Source organism: Camelus dromedarius, chromosome 5 (assembly GCF_036321535.1).
Source record: "Camelus dromedarius isolate mCamDro1 chromosome 5, mCamDro1.pat, whole genome shotgun sequence".
Taxonomy (NCBI): domain Eukaryota; kingdom Metazoa; phylum Chordata; class Mammalia; order Artiodactyla; family Camelidae; genus Camelus; species Camelus dromedarius.
In genome coordinates, this window is record NC_087440.1 from 71,409,035 (window position 1) to 71,428,953 (window position 19,919).

Below are 19,919 nucleotides of genomic sequence, written 5' to 3' on the forward strand. Positions count from 1 at the left end.
GACTATGAGTGCTGCTTTATTGGTTATTAGTATTTCACTGTATATTTTTTGAAGCAGCATTTTTAAGTGAGCATTTTAAATGGCTTCCCCAGGTCTCTCACACTAGGGCCAAAGAGACCACTGATTTTTTTCTATTTGGGAGGAGGGATAATTTAGTTTTTATTTTATTTTTTTTAATGGGGGTACTGGGGATTGAACCCAGGACCTCATGCATGCTAAGTACACACTCTACCGATGAGCTATTCCCTCCCCCGCCTTTTTCTATTTAACAAGCCAAAAAGCTTCCTGATTTTGAAAAGCCAACTTCGTCTAGCATACCCCAACAAAAGTCCCTGTCTTGCAGGCCTCTGGGAACCACCTCTGACAAATGGCAAATTTGTACAAACACCAGCCACCCTGGCCGTAGGAACTCTTAAGAAAACCAGCGCTGAATGGGAAGTGGTCCAGCGTTCAGTGGGTCAACAGGCGACCAGGGGTCTTTGTGAAGGGAACAAAATCACATCTCCCCCTCACCAAGAGGGTCTCCAGCACCCCTCCCCTCCTGCACTGCCCCCGCCCCACACAGTGTGGATTTTTGTTTTCCTTCATAGGCATATTAATAAACTCCCTCTTAAGCCAACTGCTTCTGGGGTTTTCAAGTGAAAAACACAGCCAGAAGGAGAATACATGCTTCAAAGAATCTTTACCTCCAGCCCATTAACTAGATGCTGTTCACATCTTCGTCTAGACCAGCTGGGGTAATTCCTCTTCTTAACTCCACATGTGTATGTGGTTCTGTTTCAGACTCCCAGGATAGGCAGCACAGTGTGAAAGGGAGGCACTGGGTAATTAAGGAGATGACCTTATTCAGGCTCTTGCAAAAGGGAGACCATTCATTAATACAGAGAAAAGGAAGGAGGGCCTGGGGTTTCGTAGAGACAAGAGAGTTGGGAGGAGAGTGGACAACAGGTCTCATCTGAAGGGCAGGATGGGAATAAACTATGTGAACATATTCCTCTGTAGTTTCTCTACCGTCCCAGCTCCCTGGCTCTCTGGGAGCACAGAGCTCAGATACACTTCAACCCGGTCAACAGATTACCAAAAATCTGGGCTCCCTTGTAGCGGAGAAGGGAGGAAATAAGTGGTGAGAGGGAGGTCCCAGAGCCTCCAGGGGAAGTGGTAAGGGGCCCAGGGCAGAGAAAGAAGGATGGAAGGAGTGGACACACCTCCCCGCATTCTCTGGGCAGCTGAAATTTTACTCCACAAATTCAGAAATCTTCTCCTTCTCCCTCTCCCCTCCCATTCACCCTCCCCTTTTCTTTCTCAGCTGGCAGGTGAGTGAGGACAGTGCTGAAGGGAAATCAGTTCAATTCCTCTTATTCCTACAAACACACACACAGGGAGAAAACTGGCCACTACCAGAAGATTCCAGCTAAATACTTAGGGTCCCTCAAGGATGTCTTTTGAAAAGAAAAAAAAAAAAAAGGTTTAGATGGTTGAATAGCTACAGCCATGATGAAAAGTAATAATTTTTCTTGCCAGTAAGAATAGCCTTTTCTTCTGACATCTTCTTTGATAAAGGTAAGACCTCCCCAGCTTCTTTGCCCTAAAGCTCCTCATTTCAACCAATCCAGCCACTTGTGTGAATTTTTCCATTTCATACAGCACAGCGCTTAAGAATGGAAGAAGGGATGAGCTGTTTCCCTCATTAGTGGCTCTTTCCACCCCTACAGAGACTGTTTGTGGAGGATTTGTGCTGCTGGCTGTAGATAAAACAATCAGGGTGGGGGCCGCTTTGGAAATAGGTGGGGGGATGGGGATTTTTCCATCTGGAATCACAAGACTTTTGGTGGCAGGGCCAGATGGAACCACGATCTGTCTGCGGAGACAAAGCTTCTCTATAAACTGGTCGAGCAAACAAGAATATGAGGTTTCTGACAATACGATGGCCAGGAGACAGAAAACTGAGATTGGTTATGAAATGCCAAGAGCAGATCATCCCAACTTTGGTGAATTAAGCCCTGGATGTAAATCGGCAAGGAGCATCCTCGAGCTGACGAAAGCAAGGATCGTAAAGCTTTAAATTCAAACTGGGACAGCAGAATAACAACTCACAGTCAGCGGTCTCCATCCTCTGAGCTTAAGTCATCTTTCAGCTGGGAGCGAGCGTGCTTCCTGAACGTACCCGGACAATGTTGGGACTTCGATTACTGAAAAGAATTTTACAAATGTTGAGTGTCCCTGTCGACACCCTTAATGAACATCCTCTACACTGTACTGAAGCCAAATTCCAAGGTATCATTAGGGATTCTGAACAATGATACAACATAGATGGCGAATTTGCTTGAAGCTCCCAACATCCAATTAGAAGGATGGTAGCAGATTTCCCAGAACACAGGAGATGAAAACCATCTGTCACAGCCTGCTTCCTAAGTCCTTCCTTCCATGAGAGCTCTTTGTGTCACCTAATAACACCAAAAAGAATGCCTTCTTGGCCCTCAAACCCCATCTTCCAACCAGAGATCAGTTAACAAGCTGTGTACCCTACAGCAGGCCACTTGCCTGCTCCGAGGCTTAATTTTCTCTTCTATAAAATGCAGTGGATGGACAAGCGTCCATGTTTTCAAATGTTTTTAAAGCAGTGGAAACTTTTGTTTTTCCCCAAAGGAAAACTTTATGATGGAATCCAATTTGTAAATACCGTATGTCACTTGGAGGAACTATAATCAATGTGTCACCGATCAGAATGATGAAGGGAACTAGCTCAGGTCTTTGTGCCTTAAATCCCCAAGTAGACTATCAGTTCCAATGTGTTGGATCACTCCCTGCAAATACTGAGTGTTTTAAAAACATTGTGTGGGGAAAAAAATCATGCTTCAATGGAAAACTATGCATCATCTAGAGGACACAATCCCGACCATCTGACTGTGATGCTATGGGGACCCTTTCACTGCCTTTGAGTTATTTTACAACTCTGTAAATCATAGATAAGTGATAGCAATGCACATAATTCTTGTTATATAAATTATAAATTCTGTCCTGTGGAGGTTCAGTTGACTTGCCTCCTATCCCCCAAGGGAAACGCCAATTTCCTTCTGTTCAGAAATGTACTTCACATTCCACTACACCCTATACATGTATGCTTCTTTGACTTCTCATTTGAACTGGTTGTAACATCTCCCCAACTCTCATTAATAATGAGCTAAATAAAGACTTTAACATGAATTCATTTATATTTGTGGGAGAGTCATGATTTTTAGCTTCCTTGGAAAAATAACTATCTTTTGGAAAATTATTAATATTGTATCCCAGTTCTTACCAATCCCAATCAAACATGTGACCTCCACATTGAAAGAGCCACCTAAAGCCAGTCTTCAAAGTCTCAGTAAAACCCACAGCTTGGCCTCCTGCTGTGGGAGGTACCCAGGCCCTGCGGGTGCTTCTTCCCATCACTGTGAGCACTGAACTCAGCCTTGCCTTATCAACTGCTGGTTTTGGTGATTTCAGGGAGATGGCATTTGACAGAAGGAGAAAATCTTTGGAGGCAATTGTGTATGTAAGCCTGAATTATTCAGCAGAGTTCCTGCTCTGATCAAGTTCAGTGGGATGATGGTATTTTTTTCCCATGTGGATACAAAATCTAGAGTTAGAGGGGCTGGAAGGAATCCAGGAAATGATCTAACCTCCCCCCAACCCTGACTCCTTTGTGGATGAGGTCACTGGGACCCACAGGGGTAGGTCAGGGGCTGGGATGGGAGCTGGAGCCACAGCCCCAGGCCAGGTGCCCTGCAGTCATGCATCCTCTCACGCCTTCATTTTTCTACAGTCACTTCCTGCATGCTGGGCACTGTACCACGGGACGAGTGCTCAGAAGTGGGCTCACATTTTTGAGCTATTTGCCCACTTCACCTTCGGCCCCTTTTAAGCAGATCCTCGGCTCCAGTTCTTCTCTTCAAGAAAGCAGTGACAGTGCAGAAAGCTGAGAGCCTCCTGAGAGCTTCAGCTTGCAATCCCTGAAGTCTCAACACTTGGGAAGAACACAGAAGACTACAGGTAACGACCAAAAAGGCCAGGAAAGGCTTCCAATGGGCTGGTGTCGGAGGGGAGAGGAAGGCTGTGCCCTGGTATGGAGCAAAGCCCTAGGGATGCCCACAGCAGACCCCTAGGTGGGGGAATGCCTAGGGGGCTCCGAGTCTCTGAGACACAAAGCAGCAGAGAGCCCCACCCTCCCCAGGGCCACGTGGACAAGCCTGAGGGACAGCTCAGGAGTGACCTATAAGACTAATAACCAGGACCACATGCCCTGGCACCATTAGGATCTTGGCTCCAAAGAGACCCTGAAACTTAAAAAACAAAGAAACAGGGGCAAGAGTGCGGGGAGTTGGTGCTGCAGGCAGACGGACAGACACTCAGGGCCAAGGAGGCTCCAGGATTTCTCCTTAAACTGGGCCCAAGAGGACAGTTTCTCCTTGCTTTCAGCTCAGACTAATCAAACTCCCACTGGGGGTGGCCACTCCAGAAATGGCCACTTCTTGCATTGGGGTTATAAGGAACTCCTCAACAAGGAGCAATCCTCGACAAAACGATGCTAGGGTGATGGATACTGTTGATGCTTTTATCATCTGTGTTTTCTGAGTGTTACCACATCCCAGGAATTGGGACCAGAGGGGATGAGGAGAGGGGAGGTCTGCCTATGGGGGCAGGGAAGCACACACAGCCTCACTTCCTCTCTTCCCAGGCAGCAGCGGATGCGACCCTGATGTGAACCCACAGGTGCTCCCCTCTCCTCTGCTGGCCTCCAGCCAGATCCCAGATTCCAGTCCTTTCCAATGCCCTAGAGGACCAAACTTTCAAAAGGAGGAAGGAAGGAAATAAGGGGAGGGGAAGAAGGGATCATAAGAGAATGGAGGGTTTTGAAGAGGGGGGGAGCGGGGTTGGTGGGGGAGGGAAAATCAGACAGGAGGAAACAAATGAGGAACTAATTGGGAAACTGTAGCACCTGAGGCCTGGGTCCTTTCGGTCAACTCTTGCTTGGGGGTCTGTTGCAGGGGGCTTAGGAGGGCTGTTTCCAGGGTCTCTCATTCACATAGTAGCTCAAATTTAGATTTGCAAAGACCACCAAATGAAATACTGAGAAGCACAGACCTGCATTTTAAGAAGATGACGCTCAACCTTCAGCCTGAAGCTTGCCCACATCCTGGTCACCGCAGCTGCAGGGCGCTATGAGTCAGAATGGCTCACCAATTCAGTGATCATCGTGCCCAGTTTTATTGCAACATGTCCTTTGTGTTTAATGGGCTAATCTGTTGAAGGCAAACATTTAAAACAAATCACAAATTTTATAATGCTGTTTGAGCTCTGCTCTTCATTTGTTAATTTACAGGGAGCCCTTAAAACCGGAGGTGATCCAAGTCTCCCTCAGTCCCTGAGAGGCCCTGGGGCCACCCTCCACAGCCCAAGGCCTCCTTGGGGTCAATGTTTCCCCTGGAGGACACCCACCAGAACGAGGAAAGCCCCACCAAATGCTCGGGAAGGAAGCAGTCATGGCACCCTTACTGTTAAAGAAAAAATTATTCTGACAATTGTTGAAAGGGTAAGGAAGATTTTCCGTAGGACGGTCACAGCAGGCATTAAGACTATTGCAACAGGGACGAGAGATTGGGCTCACTTCCAAATATGACAAGAACAAGTGGGCATTTATAGCCAAGGAGCCAGGAGGGGAGGTGGTATTGCAGATGGAGAATCACCAGGAGGAGACATCAGAGGTGGGGATTCCTGCTCAAGGCAGCCAGGGTGATCAGCTATCAAGGGTGGGGGGATTCCCTCTAGACTGACTTAGCAGGATTCTTGCTACTATACCTGGGCTATGCGGCCCCAGCCAGGACAGGCCACGATCAGGGCCTAGTCATGAAGTGGGCTCAGAGGGGCCTGACTCAAGTTTGGTCAAGGAGACAAGTCTTTGCTGGTCACAGCCACTGTGAGAGTCTGCTATCCCAAGCACAAGGCCCTTTGTTAAATTTTCATAAATAATTTTACAGATACAGAAGTTGAGATTCAGAGCAAGTACACAACTTGCCCAAGATTCCAGCCTGGAAGAGGCACAGTGAGGACGGCAGACCCAGGCAGCCTGGCTGTGACAGGTCTGCTCCTCCCCACGAAACTATGCCACCTCTTAACACTAGCCATAGCAGCCAGAGCAGGCTTCCCTGTTCAAATCCAAAGAACATTACTATCACAGTAGTACAATAAACGGCTGGGGCGCTGGTAGGAGAAGTCATAAAGCTTGAATGCCAAAACATTTGTTTCCAAAATCAGAGTTGGTTTCAATGGCAAAAGCTTCCCAGAGGAAATTACTACTTCAATCACTGTGGGTGAAACAATGTTCTTTGGGCGAACAAAGGCTGAGCTTTCAAATATTTCCCTCTGGTTTAAAATAATTTTAGTTGAAACATTTTGACTCTCAAAAGGAAGTTTCTTTGTAAGAAACTGCAAGAAATGCAGGTGCAGTTAAGGCACACCCAAAACAAAGCCTTCAGAAAACACTAGCTTCCTCTCAAAATCATACCGTTTCCTACTGTCTCACTCCCACATAACTCAAAGCCATATGAAATCTCCACGAATATATGTGCATTTATCTGTTTTGCAGAGGAGAATTTCAATCCCAAAATGGGGGTGAAGGGGAACAGAAAAAAATGAATAAGGAAAAACACCTTTTTTGCCTAGTATGCATATGTGGCATTTGTACTTGTTACCAAAATGCAGAAGTTACTTAAATGACCACAGAGTCCCACTTCTCCCTCCCCCAGTGCTGAGCTGCAGCACTACTGAGCATGTCCCAAAGGCAGCTCAATTACTACAAGGAGGGTTCTCTTTTTTAAAGTATCACTGTTAATATTTCACGATGCCATCTACAGCAGATTATAACTTGTGTTTGTTCTCCACTATATTCATGCTTCCTCTGATTTCCAGCAGGTAGCCAGATCCTTCGGAGTTGCTTATTTTCTGGGTTTTGCAGAGCAGAAAGCAAAAGAGCTTCAAGTCAATGCCTCCTTTACTTTTGGGGGGGTGGGGAGAGACAAGAGCTAAGGAAATGTAGTGAAGAGGTGTGTCCTCATTAGGGAGTAAAAGTAGCAGGAGAAAATCCCCCAGATGCCGTGGGGCACAATGCATCTCTTTTTGGCAAGATCTGAAGGGACAGATGGCTATCTGGGACACCTAGGGGTGCCGAGCCCTGGACACCAAGGCTTCAAGTCTTCTCAAGAATCCCTTGCCCCAAGTGTGGCAACGACACATCAGGGACCTGAAGAGAACATGCAACAGAGACACAGGAGTCTCAAGAGTGGCCAGCGGGACACAGTATTTCAGAGACGGCTTGAGTGTTTCAGGTTTCAAGATCTTTGTATAAGCTGTAGGGGAGACCCGATAATTACCGAAATTTAACTTCCCCGCAATTCAACACCTGGGATAAACCCAGGTTGATTTAACACAAAGTAATTGAATACTCCTGAACATCTGAGTTTATGGACTAATATTCATGCCAACTATATCTTCATCCATCTGTTCATTTGACAAGTAGTCACTGAGTTTCCATCATATGCTGAGATGGGACCTGGGGACATGGTGGTTCCCAGAGATCACACACTCAGAGATGTCCATCCTGAAGCAAGGAGAAGCTGCTGCAGGGTCACCCAGTGGTAAGTCAAGGCCCTGGGATGTCTTACAGATATCATCAGAAATGATCCACCTGGCACTCATACTCATCCATTGTTAAATTATGCATACTGTATCAAGTTTCAAAATGATACACGTAGGAATTTATCCCACGTAAACAATCATGGGTGAATGCAATGATTTTGCTTGCTGCCATTATTATGACAAAACCCTGGAAACAGCAAAAGTAGGTTAAATATATTACAATATATCCATTTATTGGAGCACCATGAATGCATTAAGAATGATGTTTACATTACCTTATAATTAAAAATAAAATAAAAAATAAAAGTAAATAAATTTATAAATTCTAAAATATAATATTAAACATAAAAAATAAAGAAAAATAACTTTAGAAGAGCATTTGATCATAGGCCAAGTCCCACTAAAACTGAGTTCCTCTGCTGAGTTTATGACTAACATCTGTACCAAAAATATTACTCCTTTTCTTGTCCAACATCTGTTCCCCTAAAGACTGAGAATATCAGGGAAAAAGGGGGAAGTGAAACTGCATACAAGCCCCTATGTCTCTGTCCTTCAAAGCAAAGGCTTTTGCTTTAGTCCCTGGGGACCCCCTGAGTCTCAAAGGGCTGGGCCAGGAGTGAATGTCTAAGATATAAGAAGATGTAGAAACAATACTTGTTGAGCTGGGAAACTGGTAACAATTTATACTATAAACCAGCTATATAGCAGAGTCACTGAACACCCAGTTCCCTAAAAGAAATATATAAAGGTACAACACACATTCCTAAGTTGTTTTTACAGGAAGCAGACCCCTACCAGCGGAAAAATGCTGATTGCTACCACGTACACCCCAGACTGGCTGAAACCCAGATGACTGGGGATGCTCGAAACTTCACCTTGATGCCAGTCAATCCGAGAGTTGAGCACAAGCTGATCACGCACCCTGCAGCCCCCTCCTCACGTTGCCTTTATAACCTTTGTCTCCTACCTGGCAACTTGGAGACAGTCTTAGGACATTAGTTCACCATCTTCCCAGGTTTCTGGCCTCCTGAACAAAGCAACTTTTCCTTTTCCACCAACACTTGTCTCTCAAGTATTGACCTTTAGAATGGCGAACAGCTGAACCTGGGTTTCGTATCAGCCTCTTCTGGTTACAATGACATGGAAAGGCACAATCAATATGTTGTTAAAAAAAGTTATAAAACTAAGCAAATACGATCACATTTCTATAAAAGTGATATAAATATACATATTATAAATATGTGTACTATTGAATAGGATACAGGGCACTGGGAGGATATACCACAAAATATTAAAGGTGGTTATTTCTGCCAGCTCTACAGTATGATTTTGTGGGCTTCAGGCACTTTTGCCTTCACGGACTGCCTCACAAAAAAAAAAAAAGTTTGAGAATTATATTTTATGATGGCATTGGTATAAAGATGAATACAATCCAGACTAGGTTCATTGTTATATGTTTATTATTATTATGCTCATTTTTCTTATTTCAAGAGAAATTAAAATTGAAACATTCATAGACCCTCGGCTCTATGCCTCCTGGGGCTATTAGATAATTCAGCCCTGCTTTCTGAGTGATGGGATTCCTTGATTTTTATTTCCTTCTTGTGCTAATGGTCAGAATCTAGGTCTGTGAGTCACTAAGGAATTGAAGGCATCTGAAAGGGTAGGTGAGGGCAGACAAAGGTCAGGCTGAAAAGGCAGGCAGGGGCCAGAATGTGCAGGACTATTTAAGTCCAGTTAAGGAGCTGAAACTGTTCTTACTCCAATGGGAAATCATCATAGAGTCTTAAGCAAAGGGGTACTTTGCTCCTGGGTGGAGAATGGATCTCCTGAATCTCCAGCAGTGGCCCTGAGTCCCTGGTGATGGTTGTTGTGTAGCATGAATCCCATGGTAAGACTTACTCCAGCCTGGTTAAGCAACTGAACAAAAGCAGAGATGTGCACTGGGACTTCTACACTTCCCACATGCCCCATCCCAGCCTTCAGAACCATACAAACAAGGAAAAATTAAAACAAAATGGGGTAGAGGCAGGAATACCACACTGTCCTAAGTACTACAGGTTTATAATACGTCTTGATTCTGCTGGCATACATCTTCCAGCTTTCTTTTTCTTCTTCAAGACTGTATTTCCTCTTCTCGGCCATTTGAATTTCCATATGAATTTTAGAATCGGCGTGTCCATTTCCACAAAATAAAACCTGCTAGTACCTTGACTGTGATGGCGCTGAATCTAAAGATGAATCTGGAGAGAACTGACATGTCTGCAGCACTGAGTCTCCCAATCTATGAACATGGTCTAGCCCTCCATTAATTTAGGCTTTCTCTAAATTTCCTTCAATAACAATACGCTGTTTCCAGTGAAGAGGTCTTGCACATGTTTTGTTAGATCTATTCCTAGATAGGTGATGTTTTTAGGTGATTGTAACGGGCAAAAATTAAAGGTACTAATTAAAGGAAATAATGTCTAGGTAAAGTACTCTACAAAATGTAAAACTTTATACAAATCTGAGATAGTCTGTCTCACCAGTACTACTGAACACATCATTTTGGAAAGCCAGTCTACACTCCCGTAAGGCATCTTTCCAAGTAGCTACTGATTAACCAAGATGCTGACACTACAGAACCAGGAACAGCCAAAAACTGACATCAGAGGACAAGAAGAGAATGGCCCAGAATAAATTCAGAAAAAACCAAGTTCTCAGTCTGAGTTTGAATTTTACCCAATAGCCACCAGATGGCCTCAGGGGGGAAAAGATCTCAAAAAAGCACATCATTCAATCAAAACTCAGAGACTTGATCCACTTGACATAAGATCTCATTCAACCTATGAGCTCCTGAAACTGTTGCTGAAAATTAGCTTAGACCAGCCCTCAGTGGGAGCTAAGGTCCTACTTCAGCTTCTCTGCTCTCCTCCTGTCTCCATTAGAATTCCCATGTGCAGAGCAGACTAAGGCCAGACGTGGCTTCTTCCTGGGACCAGACCTGGGCAACGCTGATGCCCTCACTTTCAGCTGCCTCTCAGTCTGAACTAGTGACTCACACGTGCTCCTCTGAGCCCCACCTCACACGCACCCTCCCCCTCCTGCCAAGCACTGCCTGCCCCAGACACAACTCGGATTCTCGCCTCCTTCCTCTTTCCAGCAGTCTGGAGGAGACGATAGCCAAGAATGAAATCGTCTGGATATTAAGAGTACTTATAAAACACAAAAAGGAGAAGACTTTGCTGTTATTCACCCCCACATATTCCATCCCAGTCTCTTGGATACTTCCTCCTTGATCAATGTAGCAATAATCATTATTCATTGAATCAACAATATTTTTTGAGCATATGCCATATGCCAGACAGTATTTTAAGCACCCAAGATACAGCAGTGAACAGAACAACAGAATTCCCTTCCTTCTTGCAGCTTATACCATTGAGAGAGAGATGACCGTGTCCCCAGGGAAGGTGGAGAGGGGCAGGGAACAGGACTATCAGTTGCAAATCAAAAGGATTTTAGAAGTCCAGGGTCTTAGTTTGGGTTCCCTCAAAAGCAGACCCTAAGATAGGGATTTGAGAACAGGCTACTTATTGAGGAAGTGATCCAGGAAACATAGGTGAGCAAATGTGGAAATGACAGGAAAGGAGGAAAGCCGTAGTTTGTTAACGAAGGGTTAAAACTATGGGTAATTAAGACTCAGTCCTGGGGTCCCTCATATATACTGTATCAAATGTGCCTCAAAAGTTTCCCACTATAGGATAAGGAAGCTCAGGGGTTTATCCACCAACTCCCACCCTCATTAGTTGAGGGTCACTCCTAGGATCTTAACTCCCTGGCATCCCAGGCTGAGAGAAGCAGGAGGCTGTGAGCACGTACAGGAACTGTCTGCAGGTGACCTCTGAGATGGGCTACAGGGATGTGGGTGACACTGGCAGCATCCACTACCCCCAGTCATCTTGTTCCCTGTTATATGCCCAGCACCTAGTGTGGTTTCAGGTATATAGTGGGCACTCAATAAATACTTGTTGAGTAACTGGATGTTTTACCATCTGAAGATGTATTTAAAATTATTCCAAAGTCAGCAGGAGAAAGGACCCTGAACTTGAACTTCAAAATAGTGGGCTCAAAGCACACTAAGCTGTATGACCTTGGGCAAGTCCCTTCCCCTTCCCGATCTCAGTCTTCATAGCCATAAAAAGAAGACTCGAACACCTGTCTTGCCTGACTCATTGGGCTGTGATGAGGAGCCAATGGGAGAAACGATCTGAAAGTGCTTTGGAACACCAGAACATGCTACAGCTCCTTCCCGTGAAAGAAGCCCAGAACATGGAATAAGATCTGAAAAAATAGATTCCGGGTCAAGTAAATTCTTTCAGACAGTTTCCTCACTTACAAAACAGGCAAAATGATAATCAGGCCGCAGCACATCTCAGAGTGCTGTCACGGGCTGAGAAGGCAAGATAATGGAGGTGGCGTGCTCCACCCCCTTCTGAAACTATGATAATGACAATGCAGGGATGTGGATTTTTAAAGGGGGATCATAAACCCTTGATGACAAAGCAACAAGAGAGGAAATGACAGCCACAAAACTTTGGAAGCTGGACAGTAGATGGCCAATTAGTAAACAGCTTAGCTAGCAGAGAAAGTTAATTACTAAAATACTGCTCAGGAAAGAAGGAATGTAGCTTGCCCCAAACATTAGGCAACAGACACTTCTGGAAGTGAGGGTAAAGGTGAGGCAAAGAACAGAAAGAGTGGGTGAAAGTCTTTTTAAGAAGTTAGAGCTCCAAATCCCCTCCTTAACCCTGGCATAAATTCCTGGGCACGGGGGCACCCAGCAAGCTGTTTTTACAAGCTCTCTAAGTGATCCAGGGGCTGTCTGGAGACTATCTGACTCCAGAGGGATGCACACTTATGATTGTCTTTCTACAGACTTGGCTATTTTACAACCCTGTAAGGATAGAAGTTTAGGTGTAGAAAAACTGGGAGTAATGCAAATTTTTCTTAGCCATAGAAATGCAAATTAATTTCTCCAGTAGAGGTACATTGGTTTTTAGAAAAAAAAAATCACCCCATTCCAGTTCATTGCCCTGTAGGATATTAACTAGTTTTACATCCATTGGCAAATTCATTTCGGTATTAGTGATTATATGGATCTGCTCAAATTTCCCCTTAACTGGCTTTAACAACTTCCTAGTTCTCTTATTACTTAAGTAAATAAATCATTAACACAAATTCATTTTATATATGTATGAGCGCTGTTTTTACCTTTTTGAAAAGTATGCTTTAGCAGAGTGATTCTCAAAGTGAAGTCCCAGACCAGCTGCAAGATCACCTGGGAACTTGCTAAAGATGCAGATTCTCAGACCTCACCCAGGCCTGCTGAATCAGAAACTCTAGGGGTGGGGCCCAGCCATGTGTGTTGTTAGGGACCCCCTCCCAGGTTCTGATGCACACTCAAGTCTGAGAAGCACTGCTTTACCACTTCCATCAAACTCTACCAAGATGCTGCTTTAGTCCTAATTCTGTTGAAACGTCCTAACTTGACGGTCTACGTGGTCTCTAACATAGCCTGCTTGTGACGGATGAGAATAGGCCAGGCCAGGCCACCCTTCTCTCTTATCTCCAGGGATGCCTCAGCTGTCCATCACTCACTCCTTGTCTCTCTGCAGCACCAAGAGATGGAACAAGGGTCCTCTGTGAGCCGGACAGAACATGAAAGTCAAGATTCCTTGAGAGGATTCATTTAGGGCCTGTTGGTACCTGCTGGTCTGACTTGGAGGGACTAAAACCCTCAAGCTTCAGAACTAATGGGCCCAAAGGGGCCATGACCCCAAAGAGAAGGGATTAGCATGAAGGAAAAACAACCTTGGAACCCAGCCCTAAATGTGTTTATTTATTCTCTGCCTCCTGCAATAATGGAGTGTTATTTCATTGCTGGCAGATGCAAAGTAACAAGCCCATTGTGTGCTGATCTGGAGCACATATGCCGTGCATTTGTCTTGCAGCCTGACTGGGCGCTTTGCCCTGTTCACAGGAAGCCCTCCCTGACAGCTGAATGCCACACAAGCCCGATAACTGCCCTTCACTGGGGGAGGATCTGCCTGAAACATTGCCTTCCCTTCCTCTGCACAACTGATGGGGTGGGTAGGGCCACTTCTCACTACCATGGACCAACACCCTCCATCCCACCTGACCACTGCCAAGCCGGCTGCTGCCCGTCACTCTCCTGGGAACCTACTGCAGAGGAATACAAAGCCCAGAGGCAATCCAATGGTGGAAGTGCACCCAAGGGAGGCAGTAGAGCATAACGATTAAGGGAGGAGATTCAGCCAGGGCTGGGTTAGCAGAGGTGTGACTTGGGCATGTTGCTACCCCTCTTCCAGCCTGTTCCCCTAGTAGAACAGGGATGATACGAACACCTTCTTCTAGGGGTGCTGTGAGGACTAAATGAGTTGACTGTTATAAAGCCCTTAACATAGAGCCACTCCCCAAATAAATGTACTTGGTGGTGGTGGTGGTGGTGGTGGTTGATGATGAAATATTTCCCTAAAAGCCCCCTGGAAGGGAAACAGGGGCCATAGGATGAAAAATGGGCATTAAGTGCAGGCTGAACTAACAGAGGCTGGGAAGGTGCTGGTTATAGAGGACCTGCTCCACCGACAAGAAGCCCCCAGCCTGCACTGAGGTCCGATGGCAACTTCACATGGCTGTCCTTTGCTTTGTATGCACGAAGAGAGAGCCACGGGGCCAGTGGGAAAACCAAACTGGAAAATCTAAGTGGAAGCTCTTTGTCAAGAGGGAAAACACTTAATCAAGTGAGTTTTTTTCTTCCTTTCTTCATTGCCAAAATCCCTGTCTTTTCAATAAGATCCTCACAGGCCCAGGTGGAAGGCCACTGCTTACCTAAAATCTGTGGTTCCCAGCTGGGCGTGACTGTCACAAGTGAGGACTTGCTGCCAGCTTCTAGTGGGTAGAGGCCTTGGGTGCCACTAAACATCCTACAGCTCCTCACAATAACGAAGTGCACGCCCCAACACCAACAGTGCCTAAAGCCAAACATCATGGCCTGGACTAGAGCGAATCTCTCCTTCCTCTATGCTCTTCATACACCTCGCTTGAGCCTGTGTTGGGGCACTGACCTGACTCTGCCAGGTGCTGTTGTTAGCTGGTGGCCTCCCGGTACAGTAGAAAGGGCACAGGCTCTGAAACCTGGCTCAGCCAACCATTGGCTAAGACCCAGAGACAGTCATTAGCTTCTCTGAGAAACTTCCTCGTCTGAAAAAATGGAACTTAGAATCCAAATTTGCAAGGTTATGGTAAAGATTACATCAAATACTCTGTGTTGAGCACCTGGCACATGGTAAGTGCTCAGTGAGTTGTAGGGTCATGTCTTCCTAGGTACAACCCAGAGGGCCACAGTCATGTGCTGTATATCTTTATATTGGCTACAGCATCTTAGGCTGTACCATGCACATAGAAGGTGCTCAGAAACTGTTGAACTAAAGTGAAGTCCTGCCTGGAAGCCAAGGCTCAAGAAATAAACCCAGCCCACCTCTTAGACCTAGAGTCCCGCAACTTGTAAATGGTTTTGATCTAGTCTTCAGGATGCACCAATATCTCAGAACAGTGTCTGTTTCTCCCTGTTGCCAAGTCATGGGCCCTTCCAGCGAGCAGGGAGACTGAGCTTAGTCTTTGATTCTTTCTGGGACAACCAGAGCCTTGGCTGCTGCTTGGGAGCAACTACCACCATCCGGCTATTCCCAGCTGACCAACTCCATAACCTGTCAGTAGCCAAACACCTGCCATAGTACATGGAGAAAAACATCAAGGAAATGACAGTTTCCTAACAAAAGAGGGATGCAAGTCTAGATGAGTATGAGTTGGGAAAATGAGAGGGGCCATCACCCAGTTCTCCAGATTGAACGAGCCTTTCTAAATACACACCCCACCCACACCCACCCACTGATACACACAAATGTTAGAAGATCATCTCCATCCCTTTCCACTGCAAAGCTTTCAAGGGCTCATCTACTACCAGCTTCCCTGCTAGAGAAGCTATTAGGGAAGGCATATTGGACCAGGAGGGAGAACTGAAAGTGTGATCCCAGCCAGTAACAGGCTGTGCAATTTTAAGCAAGTCCCTTCACCTCTCTGAGCCTCAGTTTCCCAACTATGAAATGGAAACCTGGACGAGAAAAGTCCTTCTGGCTGTGATATTCTATGCTCTTTCCACAGCCAGTGGTGGCTTCGCTCCCATATAGATCTGCTGAACGCCATACAGACAAACCTGATACATTCCAAGTCCAGCTCTTGCTGCTTTCCAAGGCCTGGATCTCCTATTACTTTACTAGGTGGCCCCCAGAAAATGGCAGGGGAGCACTATCTCCCCCGCTGTTAGAGTTCTTTGGAATCGTCACAATAGTCCTGCCCTTCTCATCCCTCCCAAGGCCAAGCCAGGCTACCCAGGAAGTATCAGGCAGGGACTCAGATTGCAAAGATACATGGTGACACAGACACTCTGCCAGCACTCAGGAATCCAGGCCAAGAATAGATAATGCTTATACCAAGCACACATGATAATTGCTAGGTGTCTAAGAGCTAACTGCTCCAGGTACAACATTGCTCTTAGCAGCTTTCTCCAAAATCCCTTAATAAAAGGAATCCAGGCACAATCATCACCTAAAAGGAGAACTGTACTCCAAATCCTCCCCTGTCTTATTCCTGAATCTTCTTCCTTCCAGGCCCCCAGTAACCTCACTGAGCCCAGTGTTTGGGTTGCATCAGCTCTGGGGCTTCCCCTCACACACAAAGGACTGCATCTCACCTGCACAAAGCTTTCTTTCCCATGTGGATACAAAGCACTACACTGCTGCCTGCCAGCTGCCCTGCACTCTCAGCTATGGGGTAGGCACAGGGAGGCAAAGGGGAAAGAAGACCAAGTCTGGAGTTGGAATCCCAGCTGTGCCAAGTTGGACAAGCTATAATCCTCAACCTTTTTGTGTCTCAGTTTGTTCACTATAAACTGATGTCAGGAAAACCCACCTTCCAAGAGTATCCTGGGGGTTAAAAGAACAACCCACACTAGGTGCTCAGAAAAGTGTGCTATTTCTACAGGGATTTCACCAACTTGCATGAAAAATTCCGTTTCAGGAACAAAACACCCAAACAATTTGAAAAAAGAAATGATTTAAAACCAGAAGGTCTTTTGGTCCTTCATCAGAAGTAAATTGGATTCTCTTTGGATTAAGGAAGAACAGACTTGTTCTTCTCTAAGAATTTTACATTTGATTCAGACAGATGCCAAATGCATGGAGAACTCTGATTCTGTCGTAAGAAGCCCAGAATGGAGGTCAGACCCACACTGACTCAGGTTTTCAGGTTATCTAAAGCAGCTCACTTCACTGGTCAAACCAGATTGTAGTGATTCTCAAGCCCAGCTACACAATAGCATCAGCTGGGGAGCTCTTCCAACCCCTGGGTGTGCAATCCCCATCCCAAAGCAATTTCACCAGAATCTCTGCTGGGTAGGGTGGGGTATCAGTACTTTAAAGAGCTACCTGAATTATTCTCATGTGAGAGCCACTGGACCAAAAGATCTCTAGCATCCTTCCCAGGCATCTTGTGCCTATAATAATGGATGACACTTAGTACATGTTTGTTAAATAAACTCTGACTCATCAGAATTTTTGCTATTTCCATATTCATCATGTATGAAATAAAAGATGAAAAGAAGAAGAGCTGAATTCCAAGTAAGACTCCTAGAGCAGTGCTGTCCGACAGACATTTCAGCAATGATGGAAATGTTCTATAATCTCTGCTTTTCAGTACAGCAGCCATAAACCGTACGTGGCTACTGAGTACTTGAAATATGGCTAGTGTGACTGAGGAACTGAATTTTAAATTTTATTTAATGTTAATTAAATTTAAATAGCCACATGACTTCTGGCTACCATAATGGACAGTACAAACACAGACCGTCTACCCTTTATAAACATACCCTTATCTGTGCACCTCCATGCCCCTCTTTCACTAATAGCATACCATCTTCATTTAGGGCAGCCCCCTGCCAGTCTCTTGGGGACAGCTAATGAAGCTGCTGTGCCCTTCTCCAGCCAAGGGGTGAGCCCAGGACCCAATTTAAGTCAACTAGACTCGCCTTTTCAGGAATTTTACTCTAGCTTCAGTGTCACAAGAATAGAAAATGAGTTGGAGCAGATTCATATCAATGCTGATATTGGTATTAAGACACTGTGTATATATTTCCAGAACATTAGTCCAGAGTGTGACGATCACAACAGATATATGATGTGAACTAGGCATCTGTGTATTAGTTTCCAGAACATTAGTCCAAAGTATAATGATCACAACAGTGATATATGATGTGAGCTATAAGCACCATTACCATCATCCTCCTTGTCATCAGCACAGTCCCCAGTACCTAGAAGCTCTGATGTGCCAGCTCCTGAACTAAGTACTTAAGTTGCTAAGCTTCTCTGAACATCATTTCTTCATCTGTAAAATGGGAATTAGCCCATCCTAACCTCTTCCAGAGTTTTTATGAAGACAGATAACATTCATAAGAGCTTTGAGCCAAATAAGGAGTCTGTTAGAGGTGTTGCTCTCTGGTATTGGCGTGGGGGAATCGTGGGAGGGTTTGATGTAGGACCCAGTACCTGGGCTCAGTTCACAAGCTATGTGACACCGGGCAAGACCTTTGCCCTTCCTGGGCTTTCAGCTAAGATAAGATTGAGTTAGACACATCCCTTTCCAGTTTTGCCATTTTCTAACCTATTTGCATGCCCCTCCCACCTTGCCTGACACCTATCCCTTCCTCGTTTTATGAACACAGCCCAGAAAACTCATTAGCCTAGATCTTGCTGGCCTTGTGGCCAACTCATTTCCTCTTTCCCCAGCAATCCATCTGACCAAGAAGTTGCCCAGGATAAGCCCACCCATAGCTTCTTGTACTAAGCTTCTGGCAAAGCACATTATTGGAATCATGATTAACCATCTCCTCCACTAGTAGACCATAGCCCTCCTAGGGCAAAGATCATGTCCCTCTTATTCACCATTGTATCCCCATTGCCTAGTACAGAGCCAGGCACATATTAGGTGCTCAATAAGTACTTACTGTTTGAATGAATACCCCAAGTTAATTTTACTATTTATCATTTCAGGAAACCCACAGTATTCGTTTTTTAATGCTGTATAACAAAGTACCTCAAAACTTACTGGCTTAAAACAACAATAATCACTTCTTAACTCCCAATTTCTGTGGGAGTGAAATTCAGACAGGGCACAGCAAGGTTGGCTTGTCTCTGCTTCATATCCTGGACCTCGGCTGAAAGACAAAGGCTGGGGGCCAGAATCATCTCAGTTCACCACCAATCTGGTGATTGAGACCTGCTGTCATCTGAGAGCCTAGCGGGAGAGGTAGCCAGATCATCCCATGTCACGTCTGCCATGTGGCCTGGGCTTCTTCACAACCTGGTGGCTGGGTTCCAAGGGTGGGCATCCTGAGAGAGTAAGAAAGAGACAGGATGAATGTCTCCTTTTTATGACCTAGGATTAAGGGGTACATCCCATCACTTCCACCACATTCTATTCATAAGAAGCCGATCACTAAGTCTAGCCCACATTCAAAGGGAGGAGAATTAGGGCCCATCTTTCGAAAGAAGTAGTAAAGAACTTGTATACATATTTTACAACCACTACAACCACGCAGCTAGCACAAGAGGCAAAAATGCACGGTGAAAGCTCAGTGTCTGAAGAAGTACTTGTTGGTCCCTGATGGTATTCACATACTTGGAATGTCTTGCCTCAGTCATCTTAAAAGGATCCCTTCTTAACTCGCTTTCTTGAAGTCCACTGACCCTTTCCATCACTGATCACCCTTGGTTTCTGACACTGGAGGCAGCAAGAGGTTGCTACTGGAGCTACAAGACCTAGGATTCACACAACAGGGACAACTTTAAGGAACAGATGGGGAACACAGGACCTCGGGATTCTCTATAGCCTTCTCAGTCCCAGCCCAGGGGAGGTAAGAAATACAGCAAAGACCTAAGAAATCGAATCTATTTGCTGGGTCTCAGGAATCCACATTTACTCACCAGGCCTTTTTCACACTAACTCCTGGTAGAGGGGAGGGGACGCGTCTTAAAGCACCCATCACTGTCTGTCTCATTTTAGTAGTTTCTCCCTGTTGCTCCCGGTTCGCACCTTTTCAGGGCTACCATTCGGGGGGGGGGGGCGTGCCTTGG

At 45.4% G+C, this 19,919-nt stretch overlaps 2 long non-coding RNA genes across 4 annotated transcripts in view; one reads left to right on the forward strand and one right to left on the reverse strand.

The window, feature by feature from the left end:
• The window catches only part of LOC105086074 (uncharacterized), a 171,656-nt gene that overhangs the window by 151,035 nt on the left and 702 nt on the right, over positions 1-19,919 (reverse strand). For 2 of the 3 annotated variants that reach the window (XR_010381043.1, XR_004137449.2), the window contains exons 2-5: positions 18,892-19,175; positions 8,642-8,800; positions 5,125-5,282; positions 2,095-2,189 (exon numbers count right to left, since the gene is read on the reverse strand). This is a non-coding gene — a long non-coding RNA (uncharacterized LOC105086074). Of the gene's footprint in view, positions 1-561; positions 2,190-5,124; positions 5,283-8,641; positions 8,801-18,891; positions 19,176-19,919 lie in introns of those variants that run through there. The other variant, XR_004137448.2, reaches the window with a different exon arrangement.
• LOC135321332 (uncharacterized) lies at positions 3,770-5,198 on the forward strand. The gene is made up of 3 exons (XR_010381044.1): positions 3,770-4,032; positions 4,718-4,752; positions 5,084-5,198. It is a non-coding gene; the product is annotated as an uncharacterized LOC135321332 (long non-coding RNA).